The following is a 20191-nucleotide window of genomic DNA, read 5'->3' on the forward strand; positions in this document are numbered from 1 at the left end:
TTTTGCAATCCAAATTCCAGCCTAAGTTGGGCCGGCGATGTGTAGGACGGAAGGGAAAACATTGTTCTATAGGCTTTTGTCTGGATTGTGTCCAGGTTCTTGGAGTCTCTCCCACGAAGTGCCTCGCTGCCATAGCAGATAGAGGGGAGTTGCTTAGCCTGGATAACTCTCAGATAGGGGGTTAAAATTGGCCCCATCAGTTGATTGGCTATGTTTTTGAGAGTAACGGCGATGCACGCCCCTCTCCTTTTTGCTTCCTGCTTTTGTTGTGCAAAGGTGCCATCTCTGTCAAAGAGAACTCCCAGGTATTTATAAACAAGTGCCGACTCTATTTTTTGACTGCCTAGTGCCCATGACTTCTGAAGCTTCTTCTTGGTGTTGATCGACATGGTGCGTGTCTTGCTCAAATTTATTTTAAGTTTGTTTTCCGTGGCATAGCTGTGCATTTGGATCAGAAGCTGCTGGAGGCCGGTGTAAGTATGGCTAAGTAGCACAACGTCGTCCGCATACAGCAGGTTGCTCAAGGTTTTCCCCCCCAGCCTCGGAGAATGGGAGTTGCATGTGTTGAGTGTGTCTGATAAATCTGCCATAAACAGATTGAATAGTATTGGGGCAAGCACGCACCCTTGCTTCAGGCCTTTGGTGGTACGAACTTTAGATGACAGGTGTGTGCCGCCTCCTAGCTTCACCTGCACCCAGGTATCAGAGTGTAGAAGCTTCAGCATGCTTAGGATCGGCTGCGGTATTCCCCATTGTGCCAGTTTCCCCCAAAGTCTGCCTCTCTCGATGTTGTCAAACGCTGCACTGAAATCGATGTAGCACATGTGCAGCGGCAGGTTTTTCGTTTTTGCTGCATCGATCATTAGAGAGATGGCCAGAATATTGGTAGCTGTTCCAGTATTTTTCCGGAAACCAGTCTGGTTCAATGGTATGATCTGATTTGTATCCGCCCATAGCGCAATTTCCTCTAAGAGAGTTCCCGCAAAATATTTTGCCTCATTATCGAGGAGGGCTACTAGTCGGTAGTTGTTAGGGTCCGTTTTATCGCCTTTTTTAATATTGGGACAATCGTCGACCCTCTCCAAGATTCTGGGATTTTGTTTAAGAGTCTTACTTCCGAGAATAGCGGTTGCATGTTGGTAGCCCATTCTGTGATCTTTTCCTTAAATAGGGCTGGCAGAATACCGTTTGGACCCGGAGCACCTTCCTTCCTGCCCTTGCGAATCTGGTTTTTTATGATTGCTATTTGCTGGCCGGCTGTTGTATCCGAGATGTTTTTGGGTGGGCTTTGCTCTCTCTTGGTCAGGGCCTTCAGCGCGAACATTGTGAAGTTAGGCTCTGTGGTGTTCATTTTTTGCGCTCCTGCGTGTTCCGGCTGGTCATTAAAGTGGCTAGAGAGGTAGGTGATCCATGACTTTTCCAGAATGTACGAGCCTAGTTCTTTATGCTGTGGTCGTAGGATCCTGTTTGCTGATTGCCAAAAGCATGCGCTGTTGCTACTTTTGCTGTTGTGTAATAATTTTGCCCATGTCTCATTTTCAGCATCTTTCTTTATGTTCCATTTTATGCTTTTGAGCTCAGTTCTTTGTTTCTTCAACACTGTCCGAAGCTGTGCGTTGTCGGGGGCTGATCTTAGCATTCGTAAGGTCGAATTTACTAATCTTTTGTGCTGCCTTAATTCTGCTCTTGGTCCTTTTTTTGAGTTGGTTTTACTGATCACATTATGCAAGTTAGTTTTTGCCGGGGTCTTGGTTGCCAGTTCTTTTAGCAAAGATCCTGTGTATTGCTCCCAGTGTGGGATATGCCCAGCTGAATTTGATTTGAGTGTGTTATATCGTTGTAGGGCAGTATCGGCCAGAGTTGTTAGGTTAGATGGTGTGCATTTGATCCTTTTTCGATTGATGGTGTAGATCGCCCCTAACGTTTTGTCTGGCCTGATTGTAGTAGGCGACTTTATTGTCAGGTGGCATTCCTGGGGACGGTGGTCACTTTCTCCCTTGTCCCCCATTCTGAATTCCAAGATGTAGGGGAAGAGTGCCAGACTGGCAAATGTATAGTCCAAGATGGAGCTGGCTGTTTGTGAGTAGAATGTTTCTACTGGAGGACGATCTGTCATGAATCTACCATTTAATGCCCGGAGATTTAAATGTTCTAAGTCTTTGAGAAAGGAACTGTATTGGTGCTTTCTCCTATTTTGCGGGGAGCCTTGTGGTGGTATGGTGTAAATATTATTCAGAGCCAGGACCTCTTCCTCTGCTGTTGAGCCAAGGAGGTTTTGGTTGAAGTCCCCTGACAGGAGAAAGAGTGGCTTTTCCATCTGGGAGATATACTCCGTGAGTTGATTGGAAATTGTGTTGGAGTCTTTACCTCTGTGTTTAGGGTGGACGTATGCATTGACAAGGCATATCTCTTCTTCTGTGTTACAGAACTTCAGTTTTATTTTTACTGTTAAGGTTGTGGATGTGGACGAGTTCATGAGAACTGCCGACGATATTGTTGTGTTGGATATATATGTAGCCAGGCCTCCTGACTGGTGGCCGAATCTGTTGGTTCCAACTGCTGCTGTTGAAAAGCCAGTGAAGCCTGTGATGTGTTGTGTAGATGTGAGCCAGGTTTCCTGCAGCATTACTATATCAAATAGAGAGATGTACTTTTGGAAGTCTGGGTCATCCATTTTTGAGATTAGGCCGTTTATATTCCAAGAACAGATGCCTATAGATGGTACGCTGCCCTTTATGCCATCTCTCATTTGTTGGTGGCATCAGGCCTCTTCAGGGCGTATGAAGATCGTTCGAGAGAGAGTTTCTCTTGTTAGTGCTCGGTTTTGATGTAGAGCCCCCCCTGTGCTCGCTTCTGTCCATCCCCGAGGGCTGCGTGTGTTTTTAATTGACGGACTTCCTCTCAGGGGCTTAGTCATGATGGAAGTGCGGATCTGATGGTGCTTTTGCACTGGACTTCTCCCGCTTGATGTGAGTGCTAGTTCAGAGCCCACTACCGCCCTCGGCCTTCTTCCGGACGCTGCCAGTGTATGTTCTCTCTTTTTTTGGGCGAGCTTCCCAAGGCGCCTTTAAGGACGCTAAGGGTGTTTTCCTGTCTTGCCTCCAATTTTGAGCTTGTCCTCTTCAGAAGGGGTGAGGGGTAAGCTGGTTTTAATATGGGGACTAGCTTAATGCCCCAGGTCTTAAATTGCTCTGCTTCCGCTGCAATGGACTCCGCGACATTGTTGGAAGACCAGGTGGTCTTGGTCCCCTCCGGGCTATTTGGATTGGCGGCGGGCAAAAATTCAACCGAGATTAAGTCCTTGGTACTTATCCCCTCCAGGCTGGGAATATGTCCCATTAGTTTAAGAATGTTGCCACGGTTGAGCGTGTCATGCTGCCCTTGTGACTTATATTCCGGAAAAAAGACCAACATCTCTGTTGTTTGTTTGGTGCTTCCTACCTCCTTGTATTGTGAGCGATGTACTTGAGCTAGTGATGCATGGCCTGTATGAGTTTCGCGAGGTACCGAGGTTGAACCTTCACCTGGCATGTTGGCGGTGGTGGTTGATGCTTTGAATGAAGTCATTTGCTTTGATATTATTCGTGTTTCGGATGGCCGTTTTGCTTGGGAACACTCAGTTTGAATAGAAGCAGGGTGATTGGTGAAGTCCGAAGTGTCTGTGACATGGGCTCCGTAAATTTGGCTTAGCGATGGTCCAAGTTTTCCGTTCCTATCCCCCACCTCAACATTTAGCCTGTGAGGGTGGTTGTTAGCATTTATTGGTGGCGAGTCTTGAATGATAGTTAGTTCTGATGTTCCCCTTTCCATTTGGAGAGGAGGCTCCTTGCTTTGCAGTGTTGAGACTCCCGCTTGATCCTCAGAGGCCCTTGCTTTCTTGTTCTTGGCACAGTTTGGAAGTATAAGGTCATTGATCTTTGCTGCCGCCTCTCTTACTCCGACTATTTGTTCCGACTGGTCTCTTACCCATGGTCCTTGGGACCCTTGCCCTTCTTGTTTTGGCTGGCTGCTGTTTGTTTTGTGCTGCTGCTGATTTGTGCCTAGGGGCAAGTGGTATCCGCTATCTGTGAGGTTAGCATTGTTTGCGTTATCCCAAGATCTCTCCTTTGTGTCATAGAACATGGGGAAATATTTAGACGTGGATGTTTCAATTTTTTGCTTACGCCCTTTTCTTTTTTGTTGACGTCGCTGTTTGGCGTTGAGTTTTTGCGAGGGCTCCTGTCCCGTTAGGGTTGTCTCTTCGTTTGCGGGTGCGGAGTGGGTGGTTGGCTCTGCTGCGGTTCTGGATGCTTCACTCCTGATGTCTCCTGCTTCAGGGTTAGTGGTGCCCATTTCTTTAATTGCGTATCCTCTATGTAGAGACTTTATATTTCCTATTAGGTCAGTTAGCATTGAGGGCAGTGAGGCTACTTTGTCTAATGCCTAACTACAATTGCAGCTCAGATAGGTGTTGGATTGTGCTCTCAGAATCAGGTTGTTTAGATTGCCTAGCTTATCGTCGATGCCAGCTGTAAAGACTGCCAGTGTATTGAGAAGATTAAGTTGAAGCTCCATTTTCTCTGATTGGTATTGCAGGGCATCTACGCTAGTTGGATTGTATTTAGCAGTGAATTCCACGTTCCGATGTTTTGTTCCTTTCTCCACTCATTCTCTTTAGAGTCATTGCCGGGCATGTTTAGATTTTTGGCTGCAAAAGGTGAGTCAGGGGCATGAGTCCCTTTGGGATCAGGTGTGTGAGTGGCTAGCATATCTTCCCATTCTTGTGTGTTGAGATGGGACGCTAGTGCTCTTGCTTCGGCTTTGCTAATGGAGTCGTGAGAACTTGCAGCCTCCCTACCAGAGGCTCTTCTTGCTGAGTTTTGGGTTTCCTGATCTGTGGTTGATAGAGCGCGTTCAGCCATTGGATGAGACTTGATGGGTGTACTATGAGTAAGCCTCTTCGATTGCTAGTCCAGCTCCGGACATGGTGCGGTTTCTTTTGCTGGAACCGATGCTGATGTCTGTAGGCCTGCCCCAGGAGCCCTTTCAGTGGGGCAGCTGTCTGGTTTCTCATTCAGATTGACTTTGAGGTCATCTAGTGGGGGTGATGAGATGTTTTCCCGGCTGCAAAGGACCAGGCCAGCTGGGTATGCGTGCAGAATCTTCTGGTTGTAGGCAGCGGAGTTAGAAGACTTCCCTCTTTCGCTTGAGGTCTCCAGAGGAGTGCTAGCATTCCCTTGCCCCGAGGTGCTGCCCTGCGCAGGATCCGACGAAGGGCCTTGTACCAACGGGCCTTCGGGTACAAGCAGTGGTGGTGAAGAGCATGCTAATCCCATGACAGCGGGAAGCAGTGGTGTTTGCAGACCGGACAGGTGCCTGTTACTCGAGAATATTGCTGCGCCCGCGTCCTTTAGGAATTCAAACTTTGTGAATATTTTGGGTTGATAGAGTTTTTTGACAGTTTGTGATGTGCTTGCTACGGTCTCTGGTATCAGGACCGTTACGGATCCTTGCTCTGTTGTATTATAGCTCAGCCCCAGTGCCTGCTCTGATGTGGAGAGGTTCAGCTCCGTGCTGGTAGTCGAGTTTGCGCTCATTTTCCTTTTCTTTTTCTTATGCCCTTTCCCATTTCCCTGTTTTTCGTTCGTTTTTGCTGTGGGCTTTGGTTTGACTACCAGAGGCCCCCTGGCCTTGCCTGACCTCATGTCGTTAGTGGCAATGATGGTTGGCTCGCTAGTTTTCTGTCCGTAAGTAAGTTGGATGTGAGCTGGCTGCGTTTTAAGCTGAGTGGAGCGGAGCGCGCAAAGGGGCCGTAGCTCAGTCAGACCTAGTCGGACTGCCTGTCAGACCCCCCGGGCTCTTACTTAGCGGCCGCCTCTACCGGCAGCCGCGCTCGCGCTTGTAGGTTCGCCTTCCCCCGGAAGACCTTGTGCTTGGTCGATGATCGATTAAGATGAGTGGGGATAATAGGTAGAAAAGATTCCAGGTGTGCAGCCTCACTTTTTACCCCCGCTCCGCCTCTTCTATTCGGTTAGCAAAGGGTCCTGAATTGCAGGGCTTGTAGCGAGCAGAGAAGAGCGGCGAAGAGCCCCCAGGTGACACCAGGTGACACCAGCAAAGACAGCACAGCAACTGCTGCCCCCGCATCCCCCCGCTCACCTCTCTGCTCCTTGCTCCTCGCTCGTCCGGACTCACTCCTTGCTTGCTCGGTCGCCCGATTCTTTCAGCTTTCCGATGCTCTCAGCCTTTTTTCCAGCCTTTTTTTGCCCCTGGCATAGGGAGAGGCATAGGGAGAGGCATAGGTAGGGGGCAGGCTGGGAACTGGGCTTTGGTCAGAACAGCCCTGTAGCCCCTGTGCCCACAGCTCCTGATTGCCCTCGGCGTTGTAGTCACTTTTCCCAGGGTGGGCGGGCCGGGACCAGAACGGGCTGGGGCGGGCGGGCAGAGCTGAGGCTGAGGTGGCTGGAGCGGCGTGATTAGCCTGGAGCTGCCACGCGAGCCCGCGGCTCCCTGACAGCCCCCGGCAGCCCCCTGCTGAAGCTGAAACTGGTTCTCGAGCGGGGGGGGGGGGAATGCAGGGGGGGGTGCAGGCGGGTACTGGGCTTCGGATGGTGATGGGAACCGGTAAAAAACCGCCACGATTCGGTGAAAGTTTCTCGTTTTCCCGGCTCCGTGGTATGTGATCTGCTGCAGCGGGCTCTCTCCTGTCAGCGTGTGACGATGACTTGTGTTTCTTTAGGACCAAGTTCATGTTCTGACTTGCTGTGTCCATTGTACTGTATTTTCCCTCAATGAATTTTCCCAAACAAAGAACCACGATGAGCCAAAGCAGGAGGAAAAGTACACCTAACACAATCCAAAATTCAATCCATGGAGAAATCAGGTAGGTTTCTTTGAGTTGATGAAAGAGTTCAGTTACTTTGTCTTTAAAAGTTTTTATTGCTGGCGTTTCTTCCGGTTCGCTTGGATCTTCAGAAAAGTTATCGAAATTGATGAAGTAGCCAGATGCAGTTCTGTCAATTGTTGGAATTGCTTCCGGATTTTCATTTGCTTTTGCATTTTTTGTTTCATTAGCATAGTCTGAGGCTACATTGTTGTAGACAGGTGTTTCTTGACGAACTGTTGCAATTTGGGTTTCAAGAGGCATAAGTTCCATGGCTTTGTTTCATAGTCCTTTTTTATTTACTGCAGGTTTATCAAATGTGATTAGTCTCTCAGTTTGAACCTGTTGTATTGTAGCAAATTTTGGTACTCTGCTATTTCTTGGGAGTACACTGGGCCTGCTACTTATTATTGGCCACATGATTGTGGTTTTACCAGGTCGATGGATACAACTCGGTACTCCTTTTTACCAGCAAGTGGCGATAGTACAACTGATCTTGTTCCGCTGACAGCTAAGACAGGTACTGCTTTTCTGTAAGAAGGCCCAAATTCCTTCTTCACCGCGATCTTCTCTCTGACCAGATCCCCAATCTTTGGAATCCAGACAGGCCTTGCTGGGAAAGGTGGTTTATCTTCAGTGGCTGTTGGCTGCTTTTTTAACTTTACATTGCTCAGGCCTTTTCTTGTTTCATTTAAGTCCTGTAAAATAGCCAAACATCTTTGATATCAAAGCATTTTTCTTCTACCACTGAAGTCTGACTATCAAGGTCCTGAATATGCATTCTAGTCCCGAACAATAGTTCGTACGGACTGAAACCTTTTAGAGAATTCCTTGGCAGATTATTAAGACTACGTTGGACTACATTGGACACTTGTTAAATGTTGGACCCACCCATCACCCGAACCTAATACCCTCGCCGTTATAGATTGCTTTATGTCCCGGTTTTTTCTTTCCACTACCGCATTTCCCTCAGGATGGAAGGGACAAGAGTACCGCAATGCAATGCCCATGCTGGTCATGGCCTCCTTATAAGCCCGAGAGCTAAAAGCAGGACCCTGGTCAGAATGTAGCATGCCAATTGCGTATGTGCCGATAAAGACTCGCAAATCTTTTATAACAGTCATGGCGTCAGCTGAGCGCTGGGGCCACATCCAAATGAATCTCGTGCAGGAATCCACTGCGACCATGATATATTTATAGTTGCCATCCCTTTGTAAGGGACCACAGTGGTCCAGGTAAACACAAGCTAATGGTTTATCTGAGATTAGAAGGGGCGTCTGTTCTGGTCGTTTCACTGTTGATACTTTCGTTCTTTAGCATATTTCGCATTCTAGAACATAGTTTTTAGTTTGTTTTCTCATGCGCGGCCACCAATATCTCTGTTTTAATAATGATATTGTGGCGGAAACACCAGCATGTGCAGAAGCGAGCCCTTCGTGTGCCGCTGTAATTAGTCCTAACCTGTGTTCCATGTTTGGAATTACTCTATCCCCCACTCCAGGGATTCGAGCAAAAGGAACATTATTCGCATCATTTATGTATGAGTACTTTACTGGAAAGCCTTTCGGTAGTGTTTTTCTGTCATTTTTTACTGACGCACTGACAGCTTGCATCGTATCGCTGTCTATTTTTGTTTTTGACCGGGTGATAGCAGCTACGGAAACCGTTTGCACAGCTGCCTTCGTGGCTTCATCAGCCAATGAATTCCCCGCAATGTGAACGCCATCACGTTGATGACTCAGTGTATGTATCACGTGAGTCTTTTGTTGTTCTTTCTGTAAAAGAACTACTTGTTCCCAAAGCGTTTTATGCTTGATTGTGCCACCTTTTGCATCTTTGAAACCGTTTTGAACCCAGTTCTGCAAGTATTCATTATAAGACTGAACGCAGTAATATGAATCGCACACTATTAGTGTGGGGAATTCGCGATCAGTATTTTCAAGCGCCATCTTAAATGCTAGTAGTTCAGCTCGCTGAGCTGCACAATCTCCTAGAGATTGCGTTTTAGTGACCAGTGGTCTAAATTTTCCTTCGTGCCAACGACCTTTAACAATCGCGCACGCAGCACTGTAAGCTTGTTTACCCCTAACTGCGGGTTGTGCTGATCCGTCTGTATATATTATACAGCCGTAGTGTTCTAGAGGCAGGATTTTGGTCGGCAGAGGACATTCATATTCATATTGTAGAAATTCTTGTGTTTTCAAATTAGGTTCAAATTTGTATACTACGTCTGTTGCAGCAAGAGAATTAACCCATTGTATCCATCTCGGATGTAGTGCTTTAGCATATGGAATGCTTGCTTTTGTTACAGCTTCTAGGGCTGGTACTGGTGTAACGATTATTATTCGTTTACCTTGTGCTAGGGCTCTTTCTTTTGCTACAGCAGTCTGAACCGCAGTTAGAATTTTTTCAGTAGAACTGAATTTCATTTCAGCTTTTGTGTACAAATGTGATTTGTAAGCTATTGGTACCGTTTCTCCCTCAATAGAGGTCAGGTACGTGAATCCGCATCTTCCTGGGATGACTCGGATTACAAGGTTGCGTATGTTTTCGCGTGTTTGCAATTTTGTTTTAGCTAACATGTCTGTTTGCAATGATCTCAAAATTTCTATTTCTGTGTGTTTCTGAGTCCAATTGATTGGTTTAAAATCAGGTTTTATTACTTCATAGAGAGGTTTAACCCTCTCTGCATAATTTAGAATGTATGTTCTTCCGAAATTCAGGAAACCTAGTATTGATTGTAAGTTCTTCAGCGTTTTTGGTGCTTGGAGTACAGCACACTTCTCTAAGAAGTTGTCTGCTAGGCTCTTGCCTTCACTTGATAATTCATATCCTAAAAACAGGACTGTTAGATGGGCAGTTCGTGACTTTTTAAAGTTGAATTTGTAACCCTCAGCTGCAAACTCAAGTATTATGGTGTTTACTCTTTTCAAGTGAGTCTCCAGGTCATCATCTGTGAGATAGATGTCATCGACATAAGATAATGCCTCATCATCATATATTTGTAGTAACTCTGTTACCCTTGCTGAGAATAATCCTGGGCCATTCTTGAATCCCTGTGGGAGTCGACAGAAATTTCTGGTACCCCATTATTGAGAAAGCGGTCAAATACCTGCTTTCAGGTGCAATGTTTTGACAAAAGAATCCATTAGAGATGTCTAATGGCGTTTTGTATTTTTTGCGCTCAATGTTATTCATTAGTGCTGCACTGTGTGAATTTTGTACTGCAAATGTTTTGCAACATGAGTTAAGGTGTCTGTAGTCCAAAACTAGACGATATGAATCGTCTGGCTTGGAGACAGGAAACAAAGGATTGTTCATTTGAGAGGTGCATGTTTCAATCACCCCTTGGTATTCAAGTTGATCTAAGATCTCCCTGACTTGCTTTTTAGCTTCTTGCTTAACTGGGTACTGCCTTTGTGCAGTGGGTTGACATTTTAACTGGATTTTGTGAGGAGGAGAGTCCTCATCCCATCCTACATGATTTTTGTATAATGCAGGAGCTTGGGTTACTGCCCATTTTCTTGCATATGTATATTTTCTATGAATTGGAATATGATTTGAGAAGGCGGGCATAATCATTTCTTCGCCATGAGGGCACTCCCTGACAAACTCTGGTGGCCAGTCTTTCTCAGCTAAAAGGATGTCATAGCCTTTCGAAAGGTTATCCCAAAAGAGACCCCTTACTTTCCTAGTCTTATCAACCTCTATACGTAATCTTATTTCATATATTTTATGAGGTTTGCTAACTCTGGTATCCGCAGTTTCCACCTGAATGTATTCATTCGTGTCCACTGTCTCCAGAAGATTCATCAGGATCTTGCGCGCTATGGTCACTTCGGCTGCGCTGTCTAGCATTGTCTGGGCCCACTCTCCGTTTTTCAGTTGTGTCCTCTGTATCCTCGGCATGTTTAATTATTTTAATACTGGCTTCCTTCTTTCTTGGAAATTGTAATTTTTTACTTTGATGAGCAGGTTCCTTGTCTTTGGACTTGACGTGCTCTTCCCTGTGTTCTGACCATCCTCTTCTTACCGATTTCTGCGAGGAAGTCTGAAAAGATCGAGGGGGACGTGTATCAATATCTTGATATCTATCAGGTTTTTTCAAATTATCCCTATTACTAAGGTTGTATTTTTTCTCAGAGGGCTCCCTCTGGGGAGACTTGTTTCCTCGGTCAGGAGATCTTTCTCTTCGTTGAGGAGACCTTCCTCTGACTGGAATCTTTTTTCTTTGGGAGGGGATTGTTTATTTCCATCCCAGCTCTTTTTTGGAGTATTTAGATTATTTTTAATAAAGGTTTTTTCAGGATTTTCAGTTAGTTGGGGTTTTACTGGTTTCCCACCCAAACTATCTCTACCTAGTTCTTCATAGGACTTTTCTATGATTCTGGCAAGTTCAAATGGCTGTTCTGCTATATCTGTTTCTTATAATTTCTGGAGGTAAGTTATATCCTTCCTTTGCCAATTGAAATAACTCTCTATATGCCTTTGTTAATTCTTTTATTTTTAACTAAGAGTTCTTTGCTTGACATTTTATTAATGTCAGGATGTGCTGTGTAGCTGGCTAGAACCGGCCACGTTGCTCCTGGTCCACCTAGTGGACCGAGCCTGGTGATGTGATTGTGATGTTTTAGGGCGCCTTTAAACCAGAGCATGTGCTCTTGGTAATTTAATGGGATTTCAACATCCTCGAAAGGAGTGTATACATCCGGAGGTTCCTCTATTTCGTAATAGTGGAATTCGTGTGTTACAGCGTTTGCTGCTGGAAAGTTTATCCATGAATAGAATACCTCTGTCTGCCGATATTCATGGGCCTCTACCACGAATATGACTGTACCACCTCGTGATGTCAGTCCATTTTCTATAAGTTTAAGAGTTATAGTTTTTCTTATGTTGACCGGAATGAGTATAACATTCGGGTCATTGTCTCGGAGACTTCTTTCATCTGCTAGGAGTTGAGCTGCTATTCTAGCTGCCTCCCTTTCGTCGTCACTTTCCGTCATTTTTATTAACAGAAAGGTTTTTGTTGCAGATCAAGTTTCAAGGAAACAATGATTAGGTGCACAATATTTTTGGAACACTGTATCCTTCAACGTTGACTAAACCAAAAACTATACACAGGAATCTCTTCCTACTAAGTTCCGCCAGATTTTAACCTTTTACCCACTCCAGACGTCTTTTGGAGTATTTACGGGAAAAAGGGGTCTGTGTGAAAAAGCACGACTGAGTTACTCTAACGTCTTGCGTTAGATTTATCGCCTTGCCAAACGTTGGGCGCCATGTAGTGTAGTTCCTATATTCCCAATAGGCTCTGCGCATTGGAATAATATAAACAGTAGTGTAGAAGTAGGACTGAAGTCATCTAGGTCTCTACTGACTATATTAGACTTAAGGTTTGCCAGCTAGCTCAGAGGTTCACTAGAAACGTTCTCGAATAAACGAGGAGGAGTTTAACCTCCCTGGATAGACAAGAAGGGATTAGCTTCTGACAACCATAAAACATGACAACTTTGCTCCCTCAGAATAAGAGTGTATCTCTAGAGTCGTGTGAAAACAATGGACAGCTATTTCACTGAGTCAAGTGTGCATACTTAGTTTCACCAGAGTGCAGAGAAAAGAGAGACGGTCGTTTTCAATAAAAGGTGTTATTTATTGAGCAGTCTTCTTTCTCATGTAAGAGAAATGAATTGCCACAATTGCAATACTCATAGTAAAGTAAAGTGCGCACAGTAAAAGGAGTATTATGAAATAATACTGTAAAAGCATTGATATGGTTTCTTAGCCATAATATACTTTGAAATAGATAAAATATATACATACATATATACATTGACTAACGTACTCAACTTGTGCTTCTAAATACGCCTACCCCGGTGTTCCTGACCTAAGCCTAATACGTGGGAAGGAGTAAGTAAGTAGCAGTTTAAGTTAAGTTGGTTTTGCCAAGAATCTGACTCAAGAATTCTCTTTAAGGGTTTAGTCAGCTCCGTACCTGGGTAATAGAAAGCAGGAGGACTGGTATCTCTCTCTCAGGACTCGATATCCCAGTAACCCACGAGGGTATCTGGAAACACCGGAGCTGGATTTCTCGGCAGGAGAAAAGACAGCGTCTCTCTCAGTGCGTCAAAAGGGAGGGGCGGCGTCCGTGGGCTCTCGCATCAGCTGGGCTCTCGGGCAAGTATATAGCCGCTCTGCTCCAAACCACCGTGTGTTTGCTTAAGGCAACGTTGGTATATTTATACCTGAAAGGTGCCTGGTTTGACGTAAGGTTGGACATAAGACGTCAATAAAGATGTCACTAAGAACTGGCCGTTCTTACAGTGCTCACAGGAGTTCTAGGACGAAATCAAAACAAAAGCAATGGGGATTTCCCAGGTTGCTGGAGGTTTGGTTTGTTTAGAGAACTCGTTGTGCTTTCTAGGAGTCCGGGGAAGTAGCCATGCTTAATGTGGACTGCATGGGCTACGACTAAATATGGATATGATTCTTATGCCTTTATAAGGATATTATTTATTATAACCGTACAAGGGCATAAAATAGAAATATCGAATTAGGTTCCTAGATAGAAACACAATAGCATCACTCATGACATCACTGATGACATCTCAAATGACATCACTGATGACATCACTGATGACATCATCCAGTGAATGTGTGTCTTTCTGAAAAAAAAATTTTTTTTATATATGTGTACCTAAATGTCGATGGAAGAACAAACGGTTAAATAAGTGTCTAAATGGATGGTTTTTTTTAATTGATTGTATAACTGACTTATTAAGTGTATCTTACATGTATTAGCAATTATTGTTTAAATGTGTAAATATCTGTATCACTGTCTCCCTTTATCTATAGATGGCTGCTTGGGTTGGTGAGTAGCTACATGAGTGTCTATATGGGTTATTAGTTAGTTTTTTGAGTATTAGTATGAGTGTCTGTATGGTTTGGTGGGGGGTATTACTTTGTGCATAGATGAATGAATGAGTGGCTTACTGTTTGTATATGTTTTGAAGACAGCATGTGTGCAGGACTGTATGGGTGGATGAGTCTGTGTATGGGTGTGTTAGTGAGTGAATGACTGTCTCAATCATATCTTTATGAGTAACTACATATGTTTTAAATTAGTATATGTGAGAATTGATGCATATAGGTAAGATTGTGTGAGAGTGAGAGATTGTAAGAGTTTCTGAATAAATATGTTTTTGTTCCTATAAGTGATTGTTTTAGAAAAAAGTATGTGTACGTTTCTGTAGAAGTAAGAGTAGTGGTGTATGTATAGCTGTATAAGTGAATGGTTGTTTTATAATTTATTTGCATGTGTGAGTATGTGTGTGAGTAACTCTAAGGATGAGTGTCGGTGTGTAAGAAAATGTAGAGGTGAATGAGTACATATGATGATTGAGAATGTGTACGAGTAACTATATAGAAATGTTGGTGAATGAGTGAATGTGTATGTATATTTTGCAATTTCTGAATAGGTTGTTGTAACTGGAATTAGTTTCTCCATTGTTTTGAAATGTTTTGTTTCTATTTTTCAATGTGTGTATCAAAACTTATATTAAAATGAGAGAGGATCTGCCACTCTTTCACAAGGATGATGTTATCAGTGATGTCATTTGAGATGTCATCAGTGATGTCATGAGTGATGTCACTGATTATGTCATGAGTGATGTAATATGTGACGTCATTAGCAGTGCATTGCGGGCGCGCCTGTTATAGTGAGTCCAACTAACTATAACGTGGGAATTTCAATGGTTTTGTATGAGTAAAATGTCCAGCTAACTATAACTGGTGTAAAACCTATGGTTTTTTCAGTGAATTTCTAACGTTTTTTTAAATGATAATTCCTAACTATAACAAGTGTTAAACCTATGGTTTTTTCAGTGAATTTCAAAGGTGCAAAAGTAACGTGCCGGATATGTGACACAACTCTGTTACGTGGGGATCCCACCCGAAAAGACAGCTTTGGGAATGCCACCTTGATCCGGCATGTGGAGAGGAGGCATCCTAACAACAGGGACCTGGCACGTAATCCCCCTAGAGATGGCGCCACCACCTCTACCGGAGCATCTACATCATCTTGGAGAGGAACAACAACTTTAATCCCCAACATCCAGCCGGTGTTTGCAGATTTTAAAATCGTCTGCAAACGGTGTGATCAACTCCTCTGCTACGGGGAGCAGAGCATTGAACTAATTGTCCGTAAAAAGAAGGACCACCACTGCTCTTCCCAGCCCTAATTTGTCCCCTTTTTTTGTTCCTGTTGAGCAGTTTTGGATTCCCTGGTTTAGTTTTCTCCTGAAAAAATCCCCCAAAAATATAAAATCGTTCTTAAAAAGTAGGATTTTTTTTTTTTAAGTTATTTTCAGAACTACCTCCAATTCTCCAAAAAGAGCTATATTCCTTATATATTGTGACATTCTTTTTTTCAAAGAATGTGTACTGAATAAATGAATGAATCAAATGAGTGAATGAAGGGGAGATAGTGACGGAGGGAACAAGTGACAGAAGGGGAGTGAGGGAAGGTGATTTGTGAACGGGAGTGAGTCGAAGTGGAGTAAACAAAGGAGAGTGACAGGGAGTGAGGGAAGGGAATGAGTAAAGGTGAAAAAAGGGGATTGATATTGAGGGAAAGAGGGTGAGGGAGGATAAAGTAATGGGAGTGAGAGTAAAGCAAGGGGAGTGAGGGAGAAGGAAGGGGGAGTGCGTGAGGGTGAGTTGATGAAAGTGAGGGATGCAAGATGAATGAGGGTGAGTGAAGGGAAGTGAGAGAGTGAGGGGACGGAGGGAGTGAGGGTAAGACAGAGGGAGTGAGGGAAGAGGAGTGAGGAAGTGAGAGGACAGAGGGTGTGTGAGAAGGAGTGAGTGAAGTTGAGTGCGATGAGTGAGGAAAGGAGAATGAGTGAGGGAATGAAGGAAGGGAAGAGAGGGGAAGGGAAGTGAAGAAGGGGGACTCAAATAAGCTGATTGTCGGAGGGGAGTGAGGGGAAGGGGAATGAACATGGGGAATGAGAATAAGTGAGGGAAGCGGAGTAAAGGAACGGGGGTGAGGGAGGGTGAGAGAAGAGTAGTGAGGTTGAGGAAAAGAGTGATGAGAAACTATATTTTGATGGTGAAACTTACCTTATAAGTAATGTAAACTTCATTACATATTTTTACTAAATATAATATCTGTGGAAGAGGAAAAAAAATAAGTTATAATATTTATAATATATATTTCAAAATACAAGAGACAAGGCAGGAGATTAAAAGTCACAAAAGGGTACTAAGAGATAAAGTAGGAGTGAAGGAAACAGAAAGGGAAACAAAGGAATGGTGAAGGACAGCGAGAGGGAAAGAGAAATAGAGGGAGAGCAAATTACTAAGAGGATAATGAGGCGGTTAGATTCAGTGACAGAGAGGAAGAAAGGGAGAGATAAATGAACTGAAGGTGAGTAAGGGACTAAAGGAATGTGAGTTAGCAAAACTAAATGAGGAAAGGGGAGTAAAGGAAGGGGAGTGAGGGAGAGGGAAGGGAGAGTGAGTGAGGGTGCGTTCACGACAGTGAGGGATGGAAGGTGAGTGAGGGGGAGTGAAGGGGAGTGAGAGAGTGAGGGGACAGAGGGAGTGAGGGTAACAGAGAGGGAGTGAGGGAAGAGGAGTGAGGAAGTGAGAAGACAGAGGGAGTGAGAGAAGGAGTGAGTGAAGTGGAGTAAGGTGAGTGAGGGAAGGAGATTTACTGAGGGAGCAAAGGAAGGAAAGAAGGGGAAGGGGAGTGAAGCAGAGGGACTGGGAAAAGGTGAGTGGGGGAGGAGAGTGAGGGGAAGGGGAGTTAAGGATGGGGAATGAGGATAAGTGAGGGAAGTGGAGTAAGGGAACGGGGGTAAGGGAGGGTGAGAGAAGGGCAGTGAGGTTGAGGAAAGAGGGGTGAAATAGGGTGGATAAAGGCAAGTGAGCGTAATACAAGGGGAGTGAGGAAGTGAGGAGATAGAGGGAGTAAAGGAAGGAGTGAGAGAAGGGGACTGAGAGAGGGAGCAAAGAAATGTAAGTGAGGGAGTGTTGGTGAGTTAAAGGGAGTGAGCGTGAGAGAAGGGGGAGTGACAAAGTGAGTAGATGGAGGGAGTGAGGATAAGAGAGAGGGAGTGAGGGAAGGGGAATGAAGATGTGAGAGGACAGAGGGAGTGAGAGAAGGAGTAAGTGAAGTGGAGTAAGGTGAGTGAGAGAAGGGGAATGAGTGAGGGAGCAAATGAAGGAAAGAGAGGGGAAGGGGAGTGAAGAAGAGGGACTGAGAGCAGGAAAGTGGGAGAGGGGAGAGAGGGGAAGGGGAGTGAAGGAATGGGGAATGAGGGGTAGTGAGGGAAGCAGAGTAAGGGAACGGGGGTGAAGGAGGGTGAGAGAAGGGCAGTGAGGGTGAGTAAAGAGGGGTGATAGAGGGTGGATATAGGTGAGTGAGCGTGAGACAAGGGGAGTATAATATATATTTCACAATACAAAATACAAAATAACTTGTACAATATGTTATATGATTTATTTAGCTGTTCTCAGAATATATTGAATTTAACTAAAAACAGTGAGTTCAATACTACTCATCATATGACAGCGGGCAGAAAAACCACAATCAAAAAGATTGTGTTTAAAAAACCCATTCAACGTTTCAATAAATAATGTAAAACTTAGAAAAAAACATATCTTAAATGTTTTTTTCCAAACAACAATTAGTTACGTACATTTCAACAATCACAAACTAATAAAACATTAGTATGTCATTATTATACTCTCAAAGTAAAGTAATATAAAAACATATATAAACAACATTTACCCGAAATACTAATTTTTGATTCACTTACTTTTCCACGAGGCCAAATAGTATATGAAAAGTCCTTTTTTTGGAAATTACTTAATAGTACTTTTAAACTTCCATTTACCCGACTTTCTGAATGAAAAGCTCCAACATCTATTCGATCATCTAACAATAGTTATATTTCCACCTCTGGCTCACTCTTGATCAACATTTCCTATAATACTGATATCACTCACTATGTGATACACTTACACTACCTCTATGATAACTACAAGTTTTTTATTATCTTGATCACTCTCACTCACAAAGTAATTTTGAACAGCAGAATAACTTTTATTAACTGCTCTAATCTTCCTAGGCCAATTACTTTTCCTAAAATTTGGGTTGTAAGAACACTAGGTAAGAATTTTGTAAGTCAAAAAGCAAACGTTGTTTGAAAGTCAATTGAGTATCACTACAATAAGTCCAGCCTTTTTGACGTTTTAAATAAGCTGTGTAATGTCCTGTTGTTGTAGAAGGACCATCATGGAAAATAATTGCTCCAGTTACCAAGGTTCTTCCTGAAATTGATAATTGAGAAGCCACAAAAATTTTAATTAAAGTTGTCAATTTAGTTCCATCAGGTCTACATCGTTGGAACATTAACATTACATACTGCCCATATCTTTGTATAAATAATGTTGATAGCATTGCAGAGTTACATTGGGTACAGACTATGTTTTGATTTGCTTCTCTAACAAGATTATTAAAAGACACTGATTTGCTGTCTGGTAAAGTCAAATATATAAATCTTTCAGTGTCTATTGTAGTACTACTTGAAAAGGAACAATTGTCGCAGTCATGCTGCCATTTATAAGAAAAGCCAAAAAGATTTTCAACATCTATACCTTCATCTTGCAATACAACAAGCATATACATTAGAAATTCCTGACAATCTTGCTGAATATTCTGTGAAAATTGATTTAGACCAGAACATATGTCTAAAACATTTCGAATATCAGAAACACTTTCTATTTTTGTTTTATCACTGCTACATTTCTCAAACACAGTATTCAACAAACAACAAAATCTTTGATCCCGATTTTCAACAATCTGCTCTTGTAAAGTTTGGAGGAAAAAAACAACATTAACCACTACATTAGCATAGCAGTTGACACCAGAACTGTTTTCAAACTGAAATCCAACAACATCTTCAACAGAATCCTTTTAATTTCTGCTTACAATTACTGGTTCATCTAGTTATTTTCTTTTTGCTACAACCTCGCTACAATTTTTCTCATTTCTTCTTTTTCAGCCTACCACACGCTTTTCAAATAAAGGATATTGAGGTAAATTTGGAGCATATTCTCTTCTTAACGTATTATATTCTTTTACACAATTTAGATCTGCACTAATCTTTGTCTCATCAAAATCAATCAAGTATAATCCAGATAAAGTTCTGACTCGAGATAAAGCAACATATGCCATAACCTCCTTGAACACAGAACTTCCAATATTCACCAAAGCACTATCTACACTTAAACCTTGAGATTTATGAATAGTCACTGCATATGCCAAACAAACAGGAAACTGTTTTCGGCGGATATACAAATCTTTCACAAGTAAAAATCGAGCAGAACAACAACTCAATTGTTGTACTTCTTCAATTCCAACAAATTTAATTTTCAAAAATTCAATTTCATCTCTATTTCGGTAATTCACAAAATCAACAACATGACCCATTGCTCCATTTACTAAACCTCTTTCCACATGTAAATTCCGTCGTAAAATTATACGACAATTTAAACATGCATATAGACTCTTTTCAAAACCAGCAGTTTTAGATATTGTCTTCTCTAAAGAATCCAATTTTGATTTAAACTTTTCTGACAAAATAATAGTAGCTCCTTCATGCTCTATTTTATCAATAGCTTCTAGTTTTACAATCTCTTGATTTTCTAACTTTAACATTTTGTTGTTGAAGATTGAACATTCTTGCAGAGTTGGCATCAAGCATATCACAGATTTGTTTTCAGCAATTTTCGTATAAATATTCTCTGGGAGAATATTTTCGTTTGGAAACAAATTTGAAAGTAATCGTGCCTGTAAAGCTTCTTTGCCATGTTCACTTACTTTTCCAATTCTTATATCTTGAAGAATATTTTTATAATCTTCATCCTTTGCCTGTCGCATATTTTGAAGCAGTTCTGCATATTTAAAATATAACCATATATTAACATTTCCAATGCTTCCTAGGCACTTTCTGGTATCTTCATGCGTAAGCATTTTAAACACTGGTTGTCCTTCCACAGGAGTTAGCTGCAGTAGATCTCCAAAAACAATGATGTGTTTGCCTCCAAATAACACATCATACTCTGTTTTAAGATTTTGTTGCATTAATGCACAAAAGCAAGCATTACATTTGATACCATGCTTACCTCATCAATGATAAGAAGTTTCATTTTCTTCAGGACTTTCAATCAATCAATCAATCAAGCATTTGAATAGCGCGCTACTCACCCGGAGGGTCTCAAGGCGCTTGGGGGGGGTCCGCTACTACTCGAACAGCCAGG

At 42.9% G+C, this 20191-nt stretch overlaps 1 protein-coding gene across 1 annotated transcript in view; it reads left to right on the top strand.

Annotated features, from left to right (window-relative positions):
* Positions 1 to 20191, top strand: part of IL1RAPL1 (interleukin 1 receptor accessory protein like 1) — a 2344491-nt gene that overhangs the window by 1298510 nt on the left and 1025790 nt on the right. The window lies entirely within an intron of this gene.

This window comes from Lissotriton helveticus, chromosome 8 (assembly GCF_964261635.1).
Source record: "Lissotriton helveticus chromosome 8, aLisHel1.1, whole genome shotgun sequence".
Classification (NCBI taxonomy): Eukaryota; Metazoa; Chordata; class Amphibia; order Caudata; family Salamandridae; genus Lissotriton; species Lissotriton helveticus.